This window comes from Bufo bufo, chromosome 3 (assembly GCF_905171765.1).
Source record: "Bufo bufo chromosome 3, aBufBuf1.1, whole genome shotgun sequence".
NCBI lineage: Eukaryota > Metazoa > Chordata > Amphibia > Anura > Bufonidae > Bufo > Bufo bufo.
This window is the reverse complement of record NC_053391.1, coordinates 580,733,098-580,757,072: the sequence shown is the minus strand read 5'-3', so window position 1 is coordinate 580,757,072 and position 23,975 is coordinate 580,733,098. Positions and strand designations below refer to the sequence as shown.

Here is a 23,975-nt window from a genome sequence, read left to right as displayed (position 1 = left end):
GATCAATGACAGGGGGGTGATCAGGGAGTCTATATGGGGTGATCACCACAGTCATTGATCACGCCCCTGTAAGGCTCCATTCAGACGTCCGTATGCGTTTTGCGGATCCGATCCATCTATCAGTGGATCCGTAAAAATCATGCGGACATCTGAATGGAGCTTTACAGGGGGGTGATCAATGACAGGGGGGTAATCAATGACAGGGGGGTGATCAGGGAGTCTATATGGGGTGATCACCACAGTCATTGATCACACCCCTGTAAGGCTCCATTCAGACGTCCGTATGCGTTTTGCGGATCCGATCCATCTATCAGTGGATCCGTGAAAATCATGCGGACATCTGAATGGATCTTACAGGGGGGGAAATCAATGACAGGGGGGTGATCAGGGAGTCTATATGGGGTGATCACCACAGTCATTGATCACACCCCTGTAAGACTCCATTCAAACGTCCGTATGCATTTTGCGGATCCGATCCATCTATCAGTGGATCCGTAAAAATCATGCGGACATCTGAATGGATCTTACAGGGGGGTAATCAATGACAGGGGGGTGATCAGGGAGTCTATATGGGGTGATCACCACAGTCATTGATCACGCCCCTGTAAGGCTCCATTCAGATGTCCGTATGCGTTTTGCGGATCCGATCCATCTATCAGTGGATCCGTAAAAATCATGCGGACATCTGAATGGAGCTTTACAGGGGTGTGATCAATGACAGGGGGGTAATCAATGACAGGGGGGTGATCAGGGAGTCTATATGGGGTGATCACCACAGTCATTGATCACGCCCCTGTAAGGCTCCATTCAGACGTCCGTATGCGTTTTGCGGATCCGATCCATCTATCAGTGGATCCGTAAAAATCATGCGGACATCTGAATGGAGCTTTACAGGGGTGTGATCAATGACAGGGGGGTAATCAATGACAGGGGGGTGATCAGGGAGTCTATGTGGGGTGATCAGGGGTGATCAAGGGTGATCAAGGGTGAATAAGGGGTTAACAAGTGACAGGGGGGGGGGGGTGTAGTGTAGTGGTGCTTGGTGCAACATATTACTGAGCTGCCTGTGTCCTCTGGTGGTCGATCCAAACAAAGGGGACCACCAGAGGACCAGGTAGCAGGTATATTAGACGCTGTTATCAAAACAGCGTCTAATATACCTGTTAGGGGTTAAAAAAATCACATCTCCAGCCTGCCAGCGAACGATCGCCGCTGGCAGGCTGGAGATCCACTCTCTTACCTTCCGTTCCTGTGAGCGCGCGCGCCTGTGTGCGCGCGTTCACAGGAAATCCCGGCTCACGCGAGATGACGCGTATATGCGTGACTCTGCGCAGGGCTGCCACCTCCGGAACGCGAATCTGCATTAGGCGGTCCGGAGGTGGTTAAAGGGAACCTGTCATCAACTGTACGCTGACCGTACTGAGGGCAGTATAAAGTAGTGACAGAAATGCTGATGTCAGCCGTGTGTCACTCATTAGCTAAATGTAAGTGGTTGCCGGGAACCAGCATCATCATCATTGCAGACTGGGCCTTGAAAAGAGTCAAATCTACTTGAGAAGAGTCATGGTTATCCATAATCTCCTGCTCTCTCGCCCATGTGGTGATGATTGGCAGTTCTCTCCTAGAGAGAAAGGGAGACAACTAGGTAGAAGACTGTCAATCATCAGCAGGTGGGCAGGGGAGCAGGAATTCATGAATAACCAGGACTCTTCTCAGGTGGATGTGACTCTTTTCAAGGCCTGGGCTGCAATGATGATGATGCTGGTTCTCGGCAACCACTTACTTTTAGCTGATGAGTGACACACCGCTGAGATCAGCATTCCTGTCACTACTTCATACTGCCCACAGTACGGTCAGCATACAGTTGATGACAGGTTCCCTTTAATCTTATGTGTATGGCCAGCTTAAAGAGGCATTTTAGGTAATCCATTCTTTGTACTATCCTGTGGAAGGAAGATTCCTGGTCTGCGGGCTCTTCTGCCTGGGTTCCGGAAAGATACAGTATGTGCCCTTCTCTTCCTGTTCTGCCTAGTTTACTACTATACAGCTTGACAGGAAAAGAAGCGCGCACAGTCGGGACCCGAGCAGAAGAGCCCGCAGACGGTGTGTGGGCAGTGGAGTCTGCTGTATCAGAGGAGAGAAGGACACCAGGTCTAGAGAACTGCTAAATATAATTAAAAACTTTTTAGTGCATTAAAAAATACTGTATTTTTTGCTTATAAGATGTACCTGATGATAAGACGTACCCCAGATTTTAGAAGAGGAAAATAAGAAAATAATATTTTTCATAGGACCTCATATCAGATCCTTAGATCAGACCCCATAAATATCTGGACATCACTTCAGACCCCCATATCAGCCCTCCATGTCAGAACGCTATCAACCCTCCATGTCAGACCCCCAACAGACCTCAGAACAGCCCTTTTCTTTTAGACCCCCATCAGACTTCAGATCAGCCCTTTTCTTTCAGACCCCATCAGACCTCAGATCACCCCTTTTCTTTCAGACCCCCATCAGACTAAAATAAAAAACTTCTCTTACCTCTCCTGCGCCGCAGCTCTGCTCCATGTCCGGTGTCTTCTCCAGCTCGTGCATTTTGCAGAACGGTACGTCCTGCCCTCTATAGAACTGCCCCATCCTTATCCGCAATGCTGACAAGAATATGACATATTCTATTTCTTCCTGGGGCGGTGGAACGGACATATGGATACAGACAGTACAGGGGTGAAGTGAATGGGTCCACATCTGACCAGCATAAAATGTGGATCTGATGCGGACCAAAAATAAGGACTTGTGCATCAGCCCTTACCTGTCTTAAACGCAGAACTGCACACTAACCAAAAAGTCTCTAAGGCCACTTTCACACCGTCAGGTATTTGTGTTTCTTCTTTAGGTTCCACTCCTGGTTTTGGATTATGAATGCTGATGTAAAATACTGGCCAAACACTGACCATGTGAATGTGAACAAAATCTGCCAGTAGCGGAAAACGTTTTTTTTTTTTGCTGCATAATTCACATTCAAAAAACCGTCAACAAAACTTCCATGTAAAAAAACTTTAAGCGATTAGAAACGCTTGTGAAGTGGCTTTACTTTTTTCATGCAGATTTGATGGGAGGTAAAATATATTGATGAGTAGGAGGCGTATTTGGAGTGTATTTGGAGTTATTCACATCCCCAAAAAGATTTCAGCGGCTAATTACAATACTGATCTGCCACAGATTTTTATGCTGCCAATGTTGCTGTCTGAACATAGCCTTACAGTTCTTTTACACAGATTGGTCATCAGGCTAAATATCAAGAGTATATGTAGAAATGCTCATTCCCGATAATTGGCCTCTGTGAGGGTATGTTCAGACCAGGGGCGTCGTTAGGTCAAAACATTCGGGGCTTGAGGGTATTTGCCGTGCCGTTTTCAAGACCACTTCAAGAAAGTACAGGTCCATTCTTGGCACGATTACCACGCACAGTCATGACCCCTCGTGGTGCCCCAGCGGGATTCAATGGAGCAAAACCTAGAGTGGGTCCACATGGAAATTCACAGCGCAGTGGTTTCTGTCGTGGGATACGTGGCAGATTTTGTCACAGACAAAAACTTCCATGTTAACCTACCATACCGGTGCAAGCCGTGTTTTTCAGCCAGCACGAAAATCACTGATTCTGGGCATCAGATTGTCCGCAATCAGCTGTCCAAAAACAATGATTCTCTGTGAGGACAACTAATCGCAGGAACGATCTATTGTCCCCGTACAGTGGTTGCTGCATGTAAATGTGTGGCTTCATCTCCGCTGACGACTGGGCAATTATTGGGAACGCTTTTCCCGATTCAGCACTGCAACAACCATTTAACACTACAAACAGCATTTATATACTACCCTTGTATCTTTGCTTTTAAATATATAGCTTAGACACATGGACCTACGTTCCATAGAGGTTGCACATGCCAAGCGGGCAAAGGGGTCTCACTTCTGGCTGGTCACATGCCCTTTTCTAATACATGGCGAGAACCCTTTCAGCACTTCCCCTATCTACTGAGGAACTGCATTGAAAACAAGGGGGGTCATGGAATTAATGTGTCTAGGGGTCACACCGTACTGGGTGTCAAAAACCAGCTCCATGATATGGGGGGAGTCCAGTTTGGTCTTTGTTATGGGGCCGCCTGTCATCAGCGTACACCATTGCTTGACGTATGCTTAGTTCTAACCTCTACCTAGATACAGATTCCAGTTCCCTGCTGAACACATCATACAGTATATCGATAAATCTATAAGTGACAAATTAAAGGTTTTAACACGTTTGATCATCTGTATTTCTTACCAGGACCTGAATGTTTATCCAAATGCGCTTATGAATTCCTCACCCTTCTTGATGACAAATTGCTGCAATAGACTATTTTGTATGTTTCCATATAACATGGATTAGGTAAACCTTATAGTGTAACCGCGCTGTATTAGTCATACTTTACACGAAGATGTATTGCCTGTTAGATTTATGACCTCTGTCCACTTACAGAGCTGACATAATCCAGATGGGCACAACTCCAGAAGGACTGAAACTTGTAAAAAAACAAAGCTCGTCATCTATCGCCTTCTTTTCCAGTGCTTCTTACTACCATCATTAAGCATAAGCTGTCCACATGTTTTATGAGATGCAGTGAATTATAGACCTGTGCTTGTGATAAGAGGACAATTTCGGGAGAAGAAGAAAAAAATTGCCCATACACTTTTAATAGCTGGAGCTCATGTATTGTTCCTGATTCCCAAATACATATGCACATTGGGTGGAGTGTGTTCTCTACTCAGACCAAAATTCTGCATGCCCAGTTCTTCAGTCCTCTGATATCATCTGAAAGGGGAAAGTTGGAACACCTCCATACACAAAAGATAGTCAGCTGATCCTGTCAAATTCGGTAGGTTTGGTTGACTTTACTTGTTTGTCTATGGGCACCTTTAGGGTATGTTCACACAGCTAAAATCCAAAGCAGAAAAATCTGTAGCAGAATCACTTGCTGACAACAGGTGTATTTTGGTGGCACATCTGAATTTGGTGGTGGTTATAGAGGAGTTATTACAAGCATTTTGGAAGAGTTTTTGAGTGAGGTTTTCTGCTTCCCCATTGACTTCTATGGAATTCACAATCAAATCTGGTTCAGTGAAGTAACATGTCTCCAGCATTCTTCCAATCAGCTACTGAAAAAACCTCTACCATTTGTACAAGGTGTGCACATGCTTGAGATTTTTACATTGGAGTCAATGGGAAAACCGTTGATGAAGTTTTGAATGTGGCTTCAGCATCAGTGTCAGATTTTAGAGGTGTGAACATAAGGGTCCATTCACACGTCCGTAGAATGGGTCCGGATTCGTTCCGCAGAATCCGGACGCATTCATTCTCTATGGTGCCAGAAGAGATGCGGACAGCACACAGTGTGCTGTTCGCATCCGCATTTCCGGAGCGCGGCCCTGATCTTCCGGTCCGCTGCTCCCGAAAAAAATAGAACATGTTCTATTCTTGTCCGCAATTGCAGACAAGAATGGGCAGTTCTATGGGGGTGCCGGCCGGGTGTATTGCGGATCCGCAATGGACCCTAAAGGGGTTATCTCTCTGCATGGTAGGTGAGAAATGTATGATTGCCGGGGGCTCCACTAATGAAACCACCAGTGATCACAAGAACAGGCATCTAGAGCCCCCTCCATCATGTTCCAATGGTCATGTACACGGCTATCTCCATCAGTCCCATAGACACTGAATGGAGTGGTAGTTTTTCATGCATGACCATCACTCCACTTAAACTCCTCAGTACCAGGGGGCTCAAGACCCATTGGGTAATCAGTGGGGGTTTCAGTATACAGCTACAACCATTAGCTCATGTCTAAATTGTGTTATGGTAGGAAATGTCATAATGCTATCTTTCATGAAATGCCACATAAACCTGTAGATGTAACCCCCCTCCACCCAACAAAAAACTATCAAATATGTTTAGTTCAAATAAAACATTAAGATTTCATCACTTTTTGCATGTAAGGTGTTTGCTTAAAAAATTGCAGAGGTTGGAAAAGCAAACAAAGTTGTACATACAGCGTATATATACCGTACACTACGCACCTTCACACATAGATTGCAGCACACCTCCAGGGTTCATACCACACAACAACGTCCTTTCATAAGTTCTTTAATTATTTCCTTCTGTCTCCCTTTTTGATTTTCCACTCGCTCCCCTTCACATTTTCCTTCCCACGTCGCTCTCTCCGTGCTGCAAGCTCTCTCCTCGTCATCACCCTCAGAACTGGCACTGGGCTGACTCCAGCACTCTATATTAACATCAGATAATAGCGTGTCTGTCCTATGTCCCCACGCCTGCACCAGAGGAGGGGAGTAATTAAAGGATCTGCAGAGGGTCAATGCCCTGCCGGTCTACACCTCCTACTCCATATTTCTAATATTAAGCTTTTACATAGAAAAAAATTGCTTCCTGGCGCGGATGTTCTGGTCCTGTTCCAGAAGCTACAAGATGTTCTCCATAATAAATGCTATATATGTTAGCTCACCTGTGACTACTCTCTGTAAACATTAGTAGTGATGGACGAACATCGGCTGGGAAGTTTCACGAACGAGCGTTCTCGATCAAATGTTCGCGAACCGCGCGTTCACGGCTGGCCCCATTCACTTTAATGGCAGGCGAACCTGAAAAACCTTCAGGTCATATTTGCAGTCACCAAATACTTTCTAGAAGTGCACAAATAGTCCCACAACATGGACAGTGACATACCCGAGGGGGAACAATGGCAAAAATTCCCACAAGAAATATGTATTTTAATCAGGAACCATTTTTATGTGTCTTAAAGGGAAACTCTCAAAAATGTGCCCTGCTGGAGTCTAGAAAATTTTTATTTTAGGCCACGGGAGTACAGGCCCCAAAAATGAGGCATTCACCTTAAAGAAAAGAACAAGTGATTATGTGGCTGGCGGTACATTAGGCGGTCACTGAATAACAATTATACTGTAGGCCAGTACATTAGTAAACTTGGCCTAGGACAGTAAATTATGGCAAATAAGTCATCTGAGCATAGAAGCTGCTCCTACTATAGACCACCGTTTTTTTTTCCAAGGAGGACATTTCCACAACATGCTAAAAATACATCAGTGACAGCAATAAAGTCAAGAGACGGGAAACATACCCTCAGCAGTGTGTCGTCAAAAGGCCTGCCCATGCCTTTGGATACTATCCATCTTCAATTCTTCCCCAGGACAAACTAGGCAGATTGAGCCTGATCTGCCATATAGAGCAATGAACTGTGGATTTCTCTCTTTCCGACAACAACATATTCTACAGTACAGAATACAATTCACATCAGTCCATGTCCTTAATGGGACTTACTATCTACTTTCCCTATCCTAGACACACACACACAAGAGGCAACTTCATAGAAACCAATTAACTTATCTGCGTGTTTTTGACGTGTGAGAAAAAAACTGGGAACCCAGAGGAAACCCAAGAACAAGGAGAACATGCAAATGTTGACCTTAGTAGAATCAAACCCAGGATCTCAGTACTACAAGACAACCATGCTTATAAGGGTGCCAACCTCTTGTCCTATGGATATTGTGAGGACTCGCTCTGGTAGACAGGATTAGCGGACGCAGTATAGAGGCAACAACAAGTTCTTTGGATCAAACAGTTCAGTGTTTTATTCACACTTTAGGCAAGTGACAAAACAAGCAGTCATATTCAAACAAAAAGTCACCTTACGGTGTTGATGGTAATTCACACCATACAGCAATTCTGCCTCAAAGAGTCCTTGCTTATAGCAGCACCAACCTGTTTTAACGCCAAACAGGAAGCAATCCTTCATCCAGACACAAGGCTCCCAGATCCCAACACAGAGACATGACTTCTGAGCCCAGCTGCCTATTTAAGGACAGCCAGGTGCTGCCAAAACCCAGACCGGCATTTAAAATCCGGTCCAGTATTTGACCTCACCTGGCTGTAAATCAGCCCAGCAGTACATGCTAGGAGGAAAATACCTGTTTTCCCAGACCAAACCTCTCAGTTTGTCACAATATACACTCACCTAAAGAATTATTAGGAACACCTGTTCTATTTCTCATTAATGCAATTATCTAGTCAACCAATCACATGGCAGTTGCTTCAATGCATTTAGGGGTGTTGTCCTGGTCAAGACAATTTCCTGAACTCCAAACTGAATGTCAGAATGGGAAAGAAAGGTGATTTAAGCAATTTTGAGCGTGGCATGGTTGTTGGTGCCAGACGGGCCGGTCTGAGTATTTCACAATCTGCTCAGTTACTGAGATTTTCACGCACAACCATTTCTAGGGTTTACAAAGAATGGTGTGAAAAGGGAAAAACATCCAGTATGCGGCAGTCCTGTGGGCAAAAATGCCTTGTGGATGCTAGAGGTCAGAGGAGAATGGGCCGACTGATTCAAGCTGATAGAAGAGCAACGTTGACTGAAATAACCACTCGTTACAACCGAGGTATGCAGCAAAGCATTTGTGAAGCCACAACACGCACAACCTTGAGGCGGATGGGCTACAACAGCAGAAGACCCCACCGGGTACCACTCATCTCCACTACAAATAGGAAAAAGAGGCTACAATTTGCACGAGCTCACCAAAATTGGACTGTTGAAGACTGGAAAAATGTTGCCTGTCTGATTAGTCTCGATTTCTGTTGAGACATTCAAATGGTAGAGTCCGAATTTGGCGTAAACAGAATGAGAACATGTATCCATCATGCCTTGTTACCACTGTGCAGGCTGGTGGTGGTGGTGTAATGGTGTGGGGGATGTTTTCTGGGCACACTTTAGGCCCCTTAGTGCCAATTGGGCATTGTTTAAATGCCACAAGCTATCTGAGCATTGTTTCTGACCATGTCCATCCCTTCATGACCACCATGTACCCATCCTCTGATGGCTACTTCCAGCAGGATAATGCACCATGTCACAAAGCTCGAATCATTTCAAATTGGTTTCTTGAACATGACAATGAGTTCACTGTACTAAAATGGCCCCCACAGTCACCAGATCTCAACCCAATAGAGCATCTTTGGGATGTGGTGGAACGGGAGCTTCGTGCCCTGGATGTGCATCCCTCAAATCTCCATCAACTGCAAGATGCTATCCTATCAATATGGGCCAACATTTCTAAAGAATGCTATCAGCACCTTGTTGAATCAATGCCACGTAGAATTAAGGCAGTTCTGAAGGCAAAAGGGGGCCCAACACCGTATTAGTATGGTGTTCCTAATAATTCTTTAGGTGAGTGTATATAGTTGATGTCTGACTTTCACTCAAAATAGAGCCGGTACTCAAAACATTTCTATCAGAACATTAGAAACAAATAAGGGACTCAATCTCTGCTTGATCTGAGGAAGGTTCATATAAGATAGTCTATCACTGGTAACAATACCCACTACCAGGTAGTCTGCACTTTACATACATCTTCTGGTAGTTTTCAAGGTTGTAAACAGAATTGTTCATTCATATATACTTTGTGGGCTCTCTTTACATTTTCATTGGAAACTCTGTTATATTTTATTGGGAAAAAGCCAAAATGATGGCCACCATAATGGAAACCTAACAGACCCATTATGGGTTCAAAACAGGGTTGCCAAGCAGAATTTTTCTATTTTCTGGACAACTTATCCCAAATCACAAACAGCCAGCATATTTTACGGACAAACTGGAAAACCATAAGGATTGCTAAAGATTATAAGTAATCATGTCTATAGCTCAATATACAGATAAGAACTCATTACCAGCATTTACTATGAGTTGTAAAAGGATGATAATTACCACTGAAATATTCTAATCAAGTACCACCAGCCTCAAAAAATATCACAGACACATCTATTTCCTTCACAGACACAGGAAAAAAGTTGCCTAGCTTTAGAGGCTATCCAGAAATTTCTGGACGGTTGGCAACCCTGGTTCAAAGTTCATAAAGGGACTGCTTCTCATCTCAGCCTGATCTTTACTGGATGCACTACACTGACTCTGTGACCAAGGTCAGGACAGACAGAAACATTGAAAATTATACAATAACTGTACAGTTCACCAAAAAGAATGTGGATCTAATTCTGACTTTTTCATTTTGCAACCATTGTGGCTTACCAAAACAAAATATTTCCATCCAAAATCAAGAATGCTGTGGTATTTCGAAGCAGAAAAACTGAAATTATAGTACAAATGTGAACAGAGGCTTCCAACTGTTTCTAAATCCAATTTACCTTTGGGGATTTCCATTACTGCAGTAACATACCGTAAACACTACTACTTCTCATATTTACACAGTCGAGTCACATTATTATGACCACCAGCTAATATCCATAGTAACAGCAGCACGGACAGGTATATGGAGCCATGCTGACTACAGTGCATCCCACTGCTGCTAAAGGGTGCATGGGGAAGGATCCATAGAGCGAACACCATGATCGAGATGGTCCCACAGATGCTCAATTGGGTTCAAGTCTGGGGAATCAGTGGGCCAGGGTAGTACTTGAAAATATTAGTTATGATCTTTCAACCAATGTCAGACATTTCTAGCTTTGTGACATGTCGTATTGTTTGCTGGAAGATCTAATCGGCCCCAGGGAAGACAATCAGCATGTATGGGTGTACGTGATCTGCAAGTATGGAGTCATTTGCAAATCAGTTGAGAGTGCCTTCCATATGGATGAGTGGGCCCAGAGAATGCAACAAAAACATTCCCAAGACCATAACTCTGCCACGGCCAGCTTCTGTTCTTTCAGCAATGGCTGCAGGGTGTTTGTTCTCTGATCTTTCTCACCGTCGATAAAGCAGAAAATGTGACTCATTAGAGAAGACAACAGTTTTCCAATCACCAGAGGTCCAATTTCTATAATGGTGCGAAGATTCATGGTGTTGCTGAAGTAAAAGAGGTTGTGCAGTGCTTAGATACTGATGGTCAATCCCCAGGATAGGTGATCAATATTAGATCTAAGCAACGCACAACCCCTTTAAAACTATATTCAGAATGTTGGATAAAAGTTGGTTGATGGTTGAACTACAGTTGCACAATCATTTTGCAGACATGGACATAGGGCTGGACTGGGATTTACAATACAACCCTGGAGGACAGACCTCACAAGCGCACACATGTAAAAAATAGTGATGTGTAATGCATGTTGCCTCAGACATTGTTTTACTTGGTCATGCCCTTAAATCATCAATACAAAAGAGGAAATAAGAATTGAACACAGGATTGCCTAATCACATGGTCAGGAACATACATTAAGCTCCATTATAGCACCACATACCATGATAAAGTTCAAAATTCCTCCCCAGCAGCATCCGATACCACAGTGCAGCACAGAATATATCCCCAACAGGGCCAAATAAATACTACAGTGTAGGGTTGGTAGGTATATCGGTATCTACGATATACCATGGTATTTAGAAACCGCAATATGGTAATATCACCGGTCACACTTGAAAGCACTGACAGGTGCCGCGTAGGCATTATGTTATATGCGCTGATGCACAACATGTCCCGGCCAGGGTATCCGGCACACATTACACTGCGCAGTAAGTTGGTATGTGACACAGCGCATGTTGCACAAGAGGATCAGGGAACTTAGCCTAAGAGCGGTGATGCTGGTGAGTAAAAGCCCTGTTCACCACTTACTCCCCGGTCCAGGCTTCATTACATGGTGTGGCACATTGTGGTCACAAGGAGACATTACTATAATGTATGGGTGGAACAAGAAGACATTATAATGAATGGGGTCAACAAGAAGATAATATATTGTATATGACTAACTGTTAGACTAAAGGTAGCCATACACATAAGATAACAAACGGCCACTATTCGGCAGATAGTGGGTTCGTTCATATGAACAATTCCACCATCCACAGTGTCAACTAAACTGCCCAATCGTGCAGGCAGTTTCATTGATTTGCTTAATTTCTAGGGCACTGAGTCTTGTTCTCTGACTACCCCTCCCCACGGGCAGCAGTCTTGTCCCCAGACCATTCCTCCCCCACTGGTAACAATATTTTCCCCTGACCACCACCACTCATAGTGGTATTCTCCTTTGTCCCTACCATTAACACCAATGCTAGTGGTATTGTCCTCTGACCATCCCTCCCCCACTGGCAGCAGCATTGTCCCTGGGTACTCACCACTCCTCCCTCACTGGCAGTAAAACTGACCTCCTCAACATCCCTTCTACTCTGGCAGTAACACTGTCCCCATTTACATTTCTCTTTTTTGCAGTTCCCATACTTGACATCATCATAGGCCCTGCACTGTCCTGACCTCGAATTGAACAGATTATCAGTGCAGTTTCTGTACTCTCTTAGGAAATTAAGAACTGGTGATGATGATGTCATCCCAGGTCCTTGAGATTTCCTAGGCTCAGAACTGCCAATGCAGTTCCTGTCTTTTATGCCAGGTAGCACTCTGACAGACGGTCCCACCAGGAAACTACCTGGTAGGGCAGATTACCAGTCCAGGCCTGCATGGATATACACATTGTTGCAAACTGTTATGGGCAGAGAGTGTGGTCCCACTGTGCCAACTAACTGGTTTGACTCTGGGCTAGTCCTGAGGGCGTTATCCTGGCAGTCCCTTAATATTCACCCTTTAACCATTATGCAGACATCTGGCCTTCGCTGCAGTGGAGCCAACAGGCCACTCCTTTTTGGAATAGTCCCTATGTGGTGGGCAGCTGACACACTGGGGTCAAATACACTAAAGCACCAAAGGGATGAGGCAATAAATGTAGTCAGGAAACAGGAAGTGGTCAGGGCTGGTAGAGGTTTGTGCAAATCCGCCAAACAATCCAAAGTTCAGGGCAAGTGGCACATGAACAGTCAGGTACACGGGCAGACAAATTGATAATAGCTCTTTACAAGCTCTACCAAGCTAGAGAGATTAATCAAGATCATGTTATAAGGGAAAATAATAAAGATCGGGTCCCCATCCTGATCGTCACCTAGCAACCATGCGTGAAAATCACACCGCATCCGCACTTGCTTGCGGATGCTTGCAATTTTTACTCAGCCCCATTCACTTCTATCGGGTCTGCGTTGCGTGAAAAACGCACAATATAGAGCATGCTGCGATTTTCACGCAACACACAAGTGATGCGTGAAAATCACCGCTCATGTGCACAGCCCAATAGAAATGAATGGGTCGGTATTCAGTGCGGGTGCAATGCGTTCACCTCACGCATTGCACCCGCGCGGAAAACTCGCCTGTGTGAAAGAGGCCTTACTCTTAGGCTGAGTTCACACGAGCGGATGCCGTGCGTGACATCCGCTCCGTGAAAGAGTGCCAAGACCCGATGCACACTGCAGAGGCACGGAGCATTAACATGACTGATAATGCTCCGTGCCTCTCTGTGACCTCTTTACTAAGAAATCACAGTGAGATAAAGTTGTCACTGTGATTTCGTAGTAAAGAGATCACAGAGAGGCACGGAGCATTATCAGTCATGTTAATGCTCCGTGCCTCTGCAGTCTGCATCGGGTCTTGGCACTCTTTCACGGAGCGGATGTCACGCACGGCATCCGCTCGTGTGAACTCAGCCCTAGAGGCTTTGCTTTCTCTGCAGCTGCTGCATCCTCTCCACTTTAATTGACAGAGCCAGGCAGTGTAAATGTGATCACACCTGGCACTGTGAATCAAAGTGGAGAGGATGCAGCAGTTGCAGAGAAAGCAAAACCTCTAAGAGTAACCGCAACGCCCCCATTGCTCCTAGAGACTCATTTGCATATATTAAAACATCATTTTTCTCAGCCATGCTGGCACATACAAACATGGGACCAACACAGATGCCTTCAGCTGCCAAGTGCACATGTAACAGGTCAGCCAGTTTCATAGGTACAAGTCTGCTGACAGATGCCCTTTAACCTCTTAAGGACCCATGACGTACCGGTGCGGCATGGTTCCCGAGTCCTTAAGGACCCATGACGTACCGGTACGTCATGTGTATTTCCAATCACCGCCGCCTGGCAGGTGGTGATCGGAACCCGGTGCCTGCTCAAATCATTGAGCAGGCACCTCGGCTAAATGCGCGGGGGGGGGGTCCCGTGAACCCCCACCTGTGTCGGCGATCGCCGCAAACCGCAGGTCAGTTCAGACTTGCGGTTTGCGACTTTTACCTAGTGCGGCGGCGGTGGTGCCATCGGGTCCCCATGGGGCTGTAGGGGGGACCCGATGGCATGGAAGGCAGTGCAATGCCTTCCTGAGCCCCATGGATCTCACAGGCCGGAAGCTGTATGAGTAATACACACAGTATTACTCATACAGCCAATGCATTCCAATACAGAAGTATTGGAATGCATTGTAATGGGATAAGACCCCCAAAATTTCAAGTCCCGAAGTGGGACAAAAAATAAAGTGAAAAAAAAGTTAAAAATTAAGTTTTCCCCCCAAAAATTAAAAGTTTCAAGTAAAAATAAACAAAAACATCATTTTCCCCAAATAAAGTAAAAAAAAAATTGGTAAATAAATAAACCATTTTTTTGTCACCTTACATCACAAAAAGTACAACAGCAAGCGATCAAAAAGGAGTTTGCCCACCAAAATAGTACCAATCTAAAAATGAGCACTACCTGAGACAATCGCCCAAATAATAAAAAAAACTATGGCTCAGAATATGGAGACACTAAAACATAATTGTTTGGTTTTAAAAAAGCTGTTATTGTGTAAAACTTACATAAATAAATAAAAAAGTATACATATTTGGTATCACCGCGTTCGTATCGACCGGCTCTATAAAAATATCACATGACCTAACCCCTCAGATGAACACCATAAAAAATAAAAAATTAAAACTGTGCTAAATAAACCATTTTTTGTCACCTTACATCACAAAAAGTGTAATAGCAAGCGATCAAAAAGTCATATGCACCCCAAAATAGTGCCAATCAAACCATCATCTCATCCCGCAAAAAATTAGACCCTACCAAAGATAATCGCCCAAAAACTGAAAAAACTATGGCTCTCAGAATATGGAGACACTAAAACATGATTTTTTTTTTGTTTCAAAAATGATATTATTGTGTAAAACTTACATAAATAAAAAAAAAGTATACATATTAGGTATCGCCGCGTCCGTATCGACCGGCTCTATAAAAATATCACATGACCTAACCCCTCAGATGAACACCGTAAAAAAATTGAAAGAAAAACTGTGCTAAATAAACCATTTTTGTCACCTTACATCACAAAAAGTGTAATAGCAAGCGATCAAAAAGTCACACGCACCCCAAAATAGTGCCAATAAAACCGTCATCTCATCCCACAAAAATCATACCCTACCCAAGGTAATCGCCCAAAAACTGAAAAAATTATGGCTCTCAGACTATGGAAACACTAAAACATGATTTTTTTTTTTGCTTCAAAAATGAAATCATTGTGTAAAACGTACATAAATATAAAAAAGTATATATATTAGGTATCACCGCGTCCGTATCGACCGAATCTATAAAAATATCACATGACCTAACCCCTCAGATGAACACCGTAAAAAATGTAAAATAAAAACTGTGCTAAATAAACCATTTTTTGTCACCTTACATCACAAAAAGTGTAATATCAAGCAATCAAAAAGTCACACGCACCCCAAAATAGTGCCAATAAAACCGTCATCTTATCCCGCTAAACTCATACCCTACCTAAGGTAATCGCCCAAAAACTTTAAAAATTAATGCTCTCAGACTATGGAAACACTAAAACATGATTTTTTTTGTGTAAAACTTACATAAATAAATAAAAAAAGTACACATATTAGGTATCGCCGCATCCGTGACAACCTGGTCTATAAAAATATCACATGATCTAACCTGTCAGATAAATGTTGTAAATAACAAAAAATAAAAACGGTGCCAAAACAGCTATTTTTTGTTATCTTGCCTCACAAAAAGTGTAATATAGAGCAACCAAACTAGTACCAACAATACTGCCACCCTATCCCGTTGTTTCTAAAATGGGGATACTTTTTTGAAGTTTCTACTCTAGGGGTGCATCAGGGGGGCTTCAAATGGGACATGGTGTCCAAAAAAACAGTCCAGCAAAATCTGCCTTCCAAAAACCGTATGGCATTCCTTTCCTTCTGCGCCCTGCCGTGTGCCCGTACAGCTGTTTACGACCACATATGGGGTGTTTCTGTAAACTACAGAATCAGGGCCATAAATATTGAGTTTTGTTTGGCTGTTAACCCTTGCTTTGTTACTGGTAAAAATGGATTAAAATTGAAAATTTGCCCAAAAATTTAAATTTTGAAATTTCATCTCCATTTGCCAATAACTCTTGTGGAACACCTAAAGGGTTAACGACGTTTGTAAAATCAGTTTTGTATACCTTGAGGGGTGTAGTTTATAGAATGGGGTCATTTTTGGGTGGTTTCTATTATGTAAGCCTCGCAAAGTGACTTCAGACCTGAACTGGTCCCTAAAAATTGGGTTTTTGAAAATTTCTGAAAAATTTCAAGATTTGCTTCTAAACTTCTAAGTCTTGTAACATCCCCAAAAAATAAAATATCATTCCCAAAATTATCCAAACATGAAGTAGACATATGGGGAATGTAAAGTAATAACTATTTTTGGAGGTATTACTATGTATTATAGAAGTAGAGAAATTGAAACTTGGAAATTTGCAATTTTTTAAAAATTTTTGGTAAATTTGGTATTTTTTTATTAATAAAAATGATTTTTGGCCTGGATAAGTCAAAGCGTTTTAAAGTTATTAGCACTTAAAGTGACACTGGTCAGATTTGCAAAAAATGGCCAAGTCCTTAAGGTGAAATAGGGCTGAGTCCTTAAGGGGTTAAATCACAATCATAGTATCTGGGTGAATAAAGGAGCCACATGATAAGTCTATGGATGCTACGACTTTTTCCTTTTGATTGCTCACAGATATTGTGCTCCCCAACCAGTGATAGGCATTCAGTTTGGGGAACTTTACATAACTTTGCACTTTAGATTTGGTAAGACTTTCTGAAAGGGACCATTTACACGACCGTAATTTTGCGGATCGGATGCAGACCCATTTATTTCAATGGAAAAAAATTGAACATGTCCTATTCTTGTCTGTTTTTGCAGACCTGAATAAGCTTTTTTCTCATAGGATGTTCGGATAATCAAAATGCGGAACCCACACAGCCGGTATCCGTGTTTTGCAGATCTCCAATTTGCGGTCCACAAAAACGGATACAGCCATGTGAATCAGCGCAAATGGTGAAGATGCACACTTCGGTCATTCACTTCCATTAAGCACAATTATGTGGTATACATATTGTGTATACAGTTATACTGAATAGAATATAGATTATTGAATAGAGATACCCCGGCCAAACATATACCAAAAAAACTTTCTGTTTGGAATACATTTGGCTAATGACAATCCATGGGCATGTTAGACATAAAATTAGGGGAGTTTCCTGGTCTATACACTGTGGGGATTCGCTCTGGTAGTTAGCATAAGCGGGCGCAGTACAGAGGCAAAATACAAGTTCGGAATTCAAACTTCATTGTTTATTCACACATGATGCCAAAAACAAAACGTCACTTTGCAGTGTTGGTGTTACTTCACACCCAATGGCAAGTTAATAAAACAAAAGTCACCTTGGTGGCCGTTCTACCTCAGAAAGTTCAAATACAGGCTTTAGGCGGCCTGTTCCCCTGACACACGGGTCTCCGCTCTCCAGCCCAGCACAGGCCTCAGATCCCAGCACACAGACCTCCTGAGCTCCACAGTCAGTCGGAGGTAATCCTCTCCACCTGGCAGTGCTGGCTGGTTTTTATGCCTGGCAAATCCCAGCCTGGAACGTGGGGAGTAGTCACCCACCCAGCACTTTGACTACTTCCAGTAAGAGCCGTCTCGAATCAGCTATTACAGCCATGCTAAGTACCAAGGTGTCAAACAGCAACTGCTGCTGGTGCTGACACATAAAAACCGTCTCTTACTGCACCGAGGCCAGGAACCTCGGTGACACGTACCTATCATCCACGATGATTCCTTGTACCTTCTTACAACACTTAAAATCCAGAAAAAACATCATGTGATTCAAGGGTAAGATCCAAAGAAGTGATTGATTCAATGCCTTTAAAGCAGATCATTTAATCCTCATCATCATTAGACACAGCTGCTGTCCAAAGGAAAACATAAGGCTGTTTGCAATCTTATGGACTTCAGCTGTCACTTAATAGTTAAAATAAATTAGTAGTGTTACAAAAAGTCACAGTGTAGCCAAGGCCTTACTCATATAGACACATTAAAACTCTTAGGCCAAATTCAAACTTCAGGTATTTGGTCAGTTATTTCCATCAGTAATTGGGATCCAAAACCAGGTTTGGGTAAAAAACGCAGTAAAGGTGCAGACATTTTCCATTATACCTTACCTCTGAGTAGGCTGCTTATTTTGGCTCACAGTCACTGATGGAAATAACTGACCAAATGACTGATGTGTGAACTTGGCCTTGTGGTCTGTTTTTTTTTGTTTTGTTTTTTAAAAGACATCTGCAGGCTTCTGGTCAAGTGTTCAAGTACATGATTGGAGCTGATTTCCCACAGGGAAGCATTTACTTATGCCTGACTGTGTACTAGTTTTGTAGTCATTTAGGGGAAAGCAACTAAGACATTTAAGAAAAAAGTACAAAAGGTATTAGAGAGATCCCAAAGTCAAACACAAATACAGGCAACTCTTAAAGGGAACCTGTCACTTTGAACAAGAAGAAAGCATATTATAGAGCAGGAGGAGCTGAGCAGATTGATATATAGTTTTGTGGAACAGATTGGGTGTAACTTGCAATTTATTCATTCAAATTCCTGCTCTTTCTGGGCTTTTAAGTCCAGGAGTTGGTCCTATCAGTGATTGACAGCTATCTATGTATACAGGACGCCAGGACACCAGGGCCATCACAGCAACGTCGTTGGGGCGCTGCTGCTTCCTCTCATTAGGGTCATCCGCTCCCTTGCCCTCCTAGGAAACTCTACATAGGTGCCTCTTATATAAGGCTATGCCCATATGTGACATCCAGCTGGCGGAGCATCCTATGATTACCGCCCCTGGACACGCAAGTAGAGATCACATATGTATTTAGGAGGGGTTTGTGGTCCTATCAAGTGACCACTGTTTATATGTCTTTTTTTCAACTCTAGGCTTATAATATGCCCAAGGAGGTGATTGAGCATTTGTAATGATTGGGAATATTTTCCACAATCTTTGTTTAGTGTCCCCTGAAGAGCCCCCCCAAAGGTTCAGGCGAAACGCGTTGGGACAGGGAAGTGGTGATTCCACACATCCCATTATTTGAATATCATTAGTATTGTAGTACTATATTTATTATTGTGGATTGTATCTTGTGTTATTGTTTGGTTTTCTTTGGTACGTTTCTGTTAAATGGTAAAGATCCTGTTTCTACATTGTCCACTAGGAGCATTGATTTTGCATTAACTTTTTTTTATCCTTTTGTGTGATGTTTGTTTATTTTTGCTAACTTATGGTCTATTTGGGGCAATTTTATATTTGATTAACATGAATAAATGCTAAGTTTTAAGTTGTAGGATGGTTTCTTGCGAATATATTTGAATTGAAGATCATCACGAGATATATTACCCCCCGACGGGTTATAGTCGGTACTGTGAATGTATCTTTGTATACACAGTCATAGATGAAGGCTGTCCATCACTGATAGGACCGTCTCCTTGACTTTAAAGGCCAGACTGAGCAGGAATTTAAAGAGCAACTAAACCTTTGCCACAATTTTTTATATGTTGTCCCTAATGCTCTAATAAAACTATTTCTAATATATTTTATTAATCGATTTTCTATTTTTATGACTCTTTTACTTCCCTAAAGTGCACCATTGCCTGCTGTGGCCAGTCAGCCGAGCGGAGCGGGCTCCTGCTTCTGTCTGCTCCGCTAAGCTAAGAGAACTGCATGTCAGCGCTTAGCTTAGCGAAGCAGGCAGAAGCAGGAGCCTGTTCCACTCAGCTATCCCCATTGATAAAATGTGTACTCTGTACCACTGAACTGTCAGCCGTGTACGGAGTACTGAGTTTTAAGCACACAGAGAATTATGCGCTTTAGGGGAAGTAAAAGTGTCATAAAAATAGAAAATCGATTAATAAAGTATATTAGAGATAGTTTTATTAGGGCATTAGGGACAACATATTAAAAAAATTGAACAAAGGTTTAGTTACTCTTTAAGTCAATGATAAACAGGTTATACTGAATCTTTTCCCATTAAACTCTATATCAATCTGCTCAGCTTCTCCTGCTCTACAACATGCTGTCTGCAGCTCAGACACCATGTTCAACGTGACAAGCTCAATTTAAAGGGCTTCTCCAGTTTATAAAATATTTTTGAAGTGACGTGATGCACATGACTCAGTGATGCTCCACTTGGGGGGACACCACTGCTGTGACCAGTCTTTACCTGAAGCAGCAACACGTGACCCCCGTCCATGCTGGAAGTTTACAAGTGGGAACCGGAGCATGGCGAGCACAGTGGTGGACCGAAGGAGCCAAAACCAAGTGTTTGGGGAACAGGTAAGTATGCTAATATATAACATCTGCCCCAAAAATCATGTTCATTTGTGCGTCTTTAACATCTGCTAAAAACAACACCATTATCACCAACTACAAGCTGCTGGCAATACAATGCTTTATATAATGGTCTCACCGTACTATAAATCTTGTTATCCAGATTTGTAAAAAAAAATTGATCTACGTTCCGTTAATACATGGGAGGTTTGTGCTGTATTATGGGAGGCCTGGAGGAATGAGGATCTTGTTTGCCAGTGATGAAGACTCAAGTGTTGAGCTTTCCGCCAGGGGCCTAATGGTTCTCCAGTCCAGCTGCAGATAGGGGCGGTGTTACACATGACCTGCGAGGCCCAGCAGGAATACAGCTGTAGAGTCTGAGAACACAGGTTCCAGGCTTCATTCATCTCATTATTACATCATTCCATCTGGAAGCTCCAGTGTCAGGAGATAACTCAATGGAAGCCGTCATAGAGATCACAGGTTCCTGGCCTGTGAGCATGGAACGTAGAGGGAAAACTTCATGGGACATGTGCCAGCTTTACGAAATATGAAACTTGTGGTAGTCTTGTCATAGACATCGGATGCACGTTGGCCCACCAGCCAATTTTTTCACAATCAGCCGACCATCTAGATCAAGGATCAGCAACCCCCGGCATGCCAGCTGCTGTAATACTACAACTCCCAGCATGCACATTTACTCGGCTGTTCTTGTAACTTCCATAGAATTGAAAGGAGGATTCTGGGAATTGTAGTTTCTGAACAGCTGGAGTGCTAGAAGGTGCTGATCCCTGATCTAGAGTGTATGCAGGTATCACAACTCTCACCATTGGCAAGTGTATTTCAGATTGATTTCTACATGCCTGATCCTTTGGTTCTTAGAGGTTTATTCCTATCTCCTCGGTGAGAACACATGCATGCTTGGCTGTGCATGTGTACAGGGGGGTCAAGAGGAGTGGCTGTTGGCTGAACAGGCATTCAGTTATATTTTATATAGGGAGTGATTCTGATTATACATACATTAAGAAAATTTAGATAATGAAATAGGCCAGATATCTGTCCATGCTATGCTCCTAAGGAGATGTGGATGGGGCATGCGTCCTGGGTACCAGGAGGGGCGCCAACAAGCCACTATGCCTTGGCCATTGTATATAGCTACAGGACTACGGCAACAAACTGAATCTTTACGCCAAGTGAAGGAAGGAAAGCCTAGCTGGACTCTGGTCAGTGGTATCTGCAGCACATGGTGGAGCCTACCCTTCCCTATGAGAAAAGAAAATGATCATTACAGGGGTTCTTTCACTTCAGCAAATTGTATTCATCATGTAGATAAAGTTAATACAAGGCACTTGCTAATGTATTGTGATTATCCATATTGCCTCCTTTGCTGGCTGGATTCATTTTCCCATCACATTATACACTGCCTATTTCCATGGTTACGACAACCCTGTAATCCAGCATCGGTGGCTGTGCTTGCATACTATAGGAAATAGGTGCTTTTCCCTATAGTGTATAAGGACGTCCACCACTGCTGGACTGCAGGGTGGTCGTAACAATGGAAATGAGAAGTATGGAAAAATAGATCAAGCCAGCAAAGGACGCAATATGGACAATCGCAATACATTAATTACTTGATTAAATACATTAATCACAATACACTAAACTCTCCCCCTTCAGTCTGTCCTTTCTCTACATGACAAAGGCCATTTGCTGAAGTGACACAACCCCTTTAACATCAGTCACAGCTCTGAAGCAATTGCTGTTGAGTGATGCTTGATAGTCAGAAGTTCTTGTCAGCACCCCTTGCGTCTGACATGGACATGAAGAGGGACATAAGGATTCATTTCAGTCACTTTGTAGAAAAGAAGATAGCAGTGAGTGGACACACATCCTCCGTCCGCTGGTTACCTCTTCTGGAACATTTGGTCGTCATATTAATCAATGAACCTTCTGTCCGGGAAACTGATGTAATCTATAGTCATAAACATCTGTGCACCAAAAAACTACGTTATATTCTGCCGAAATAGGGGGAAAATGGCAAAATGTATGAACCACAGCAATCACACACCATGTACTTTCTACAATGATATCATAAAAAAAAGTGATGTCACATGACAGGCATAATAAAGACAATGATGTCACATGACAGGCATAATAAAGACAGTGATGTCACATGACAGGCATAATAAAGACAGTGATGTCACATGACAGGCATAATAAAGACAATGATGTCACATGACAGGCATAATAAAGACAGTGATGTCACATGACAGGCATAATAAAGACAAGGATGTCACATGACAGGCATAATAAAGACAAGGATGTCACATGACAGGCATAATAAAGACAAGGATGTCACATGACAGGCATAATAAAGACAGTGATGTCACATGACAGGCATAATAAAGACAGTGATGTCACATGACAGGCATAATAAAGACAATGATGTCACATGACAGGCATAATAAAGACAGTGATGTCACATGACAGGCATAATAAAGACAGTGATGTCACATGACAGGCATAATAAAGAAGTGATGTCACATGGCAGGCATAATAAAGAAGTGATGTCACATGACAGGCATAATAAAGACAATGATGTCACATGACAGGCATAATAAAGACAAGGATGTCACATGACAGGCATAATAAAGACAGTGATGTCACATGACAGGCATAATAAAGAAGTGATGTCACATGACAGGCATAATAAAGACAAGGATGTCACATGACAGGCATAATAAAGACAGTGATGTCACATGACAGGCATAATAAAGACAGTGATGTCACATGACAGGCATAATAAAGACAAGGATGTCACATGACAGGCATAATAAAGACAGTGATGTCACATGACAGGCATAATAAAGACAGTGATGTCACACAACAGAAGTGAAGTAACAGCAGGGGAGTAATGGTCACAGTGACGCAGCAGTGCAGAAATTACACACCCGCTGCTGTCACAGCACACGGTCATTATGAAGCCATAGGAAGGATACAGTGATGGGGATAATAAACTAAGCTAATGGCTACAAAAAACACAGTGACGTCACAACACAGACATTATAAACTCATACAAGATAAATGCACACAGTGATATCACAAAACAGGGGCAATGTCATAACAACAGGGATAATACACATAATGATTCACAGGATAGGATTATTGTACATAATGATGTCACAGTCAGTGGATAATAAACAGTGGTTTCACTGCACAGACGTAATACCAATATAATATGCACAGTGATGTCAAAGTACATATCTAATAAACAGTGACATTCCCTAATGTGTCAGGTAGGCTGGGTTCACATCATGTTTCTATCATCCACTTAGCAGATCCGTTTAACAGATGCACAAAAAATGGATGACAACTGAAGGGCATCCATTTTATATACAGGTGAAACTCGAAAAATTAGAATATCGTGCAAAGTTCATTTAT

At 42.8% G+C, this 23,975-nt stretch overlaps 1 protein-coding gene across 2 annotated transcripts in view; it reads right to left on the bottom strand.

Moving 5' to 3' along the window:
- TNS2 (tensin 2) overlaps positions 1-23,975 on the bottom strand; it is a 186,609-nt gene that overhangs the window by 139,984 nt on the left and 22,650 nt on the right. Inside the window, exon 1 of one of the 2 annotated variants that reach the window (XM_040425787.1) lies at positions 6,101-6,294. The exons of the other annotated variant lie outside the window; for it this stretch is intronic. The gene's annotated coding sequence lies outside the window, so the exon portion shown is untranslated. Of the gene's footprint in view, positions 1-6,100; positions 6,295-23,975 lie in introns of those variants that run through there. 2 annotated transcript variants of the gene reach the window in all.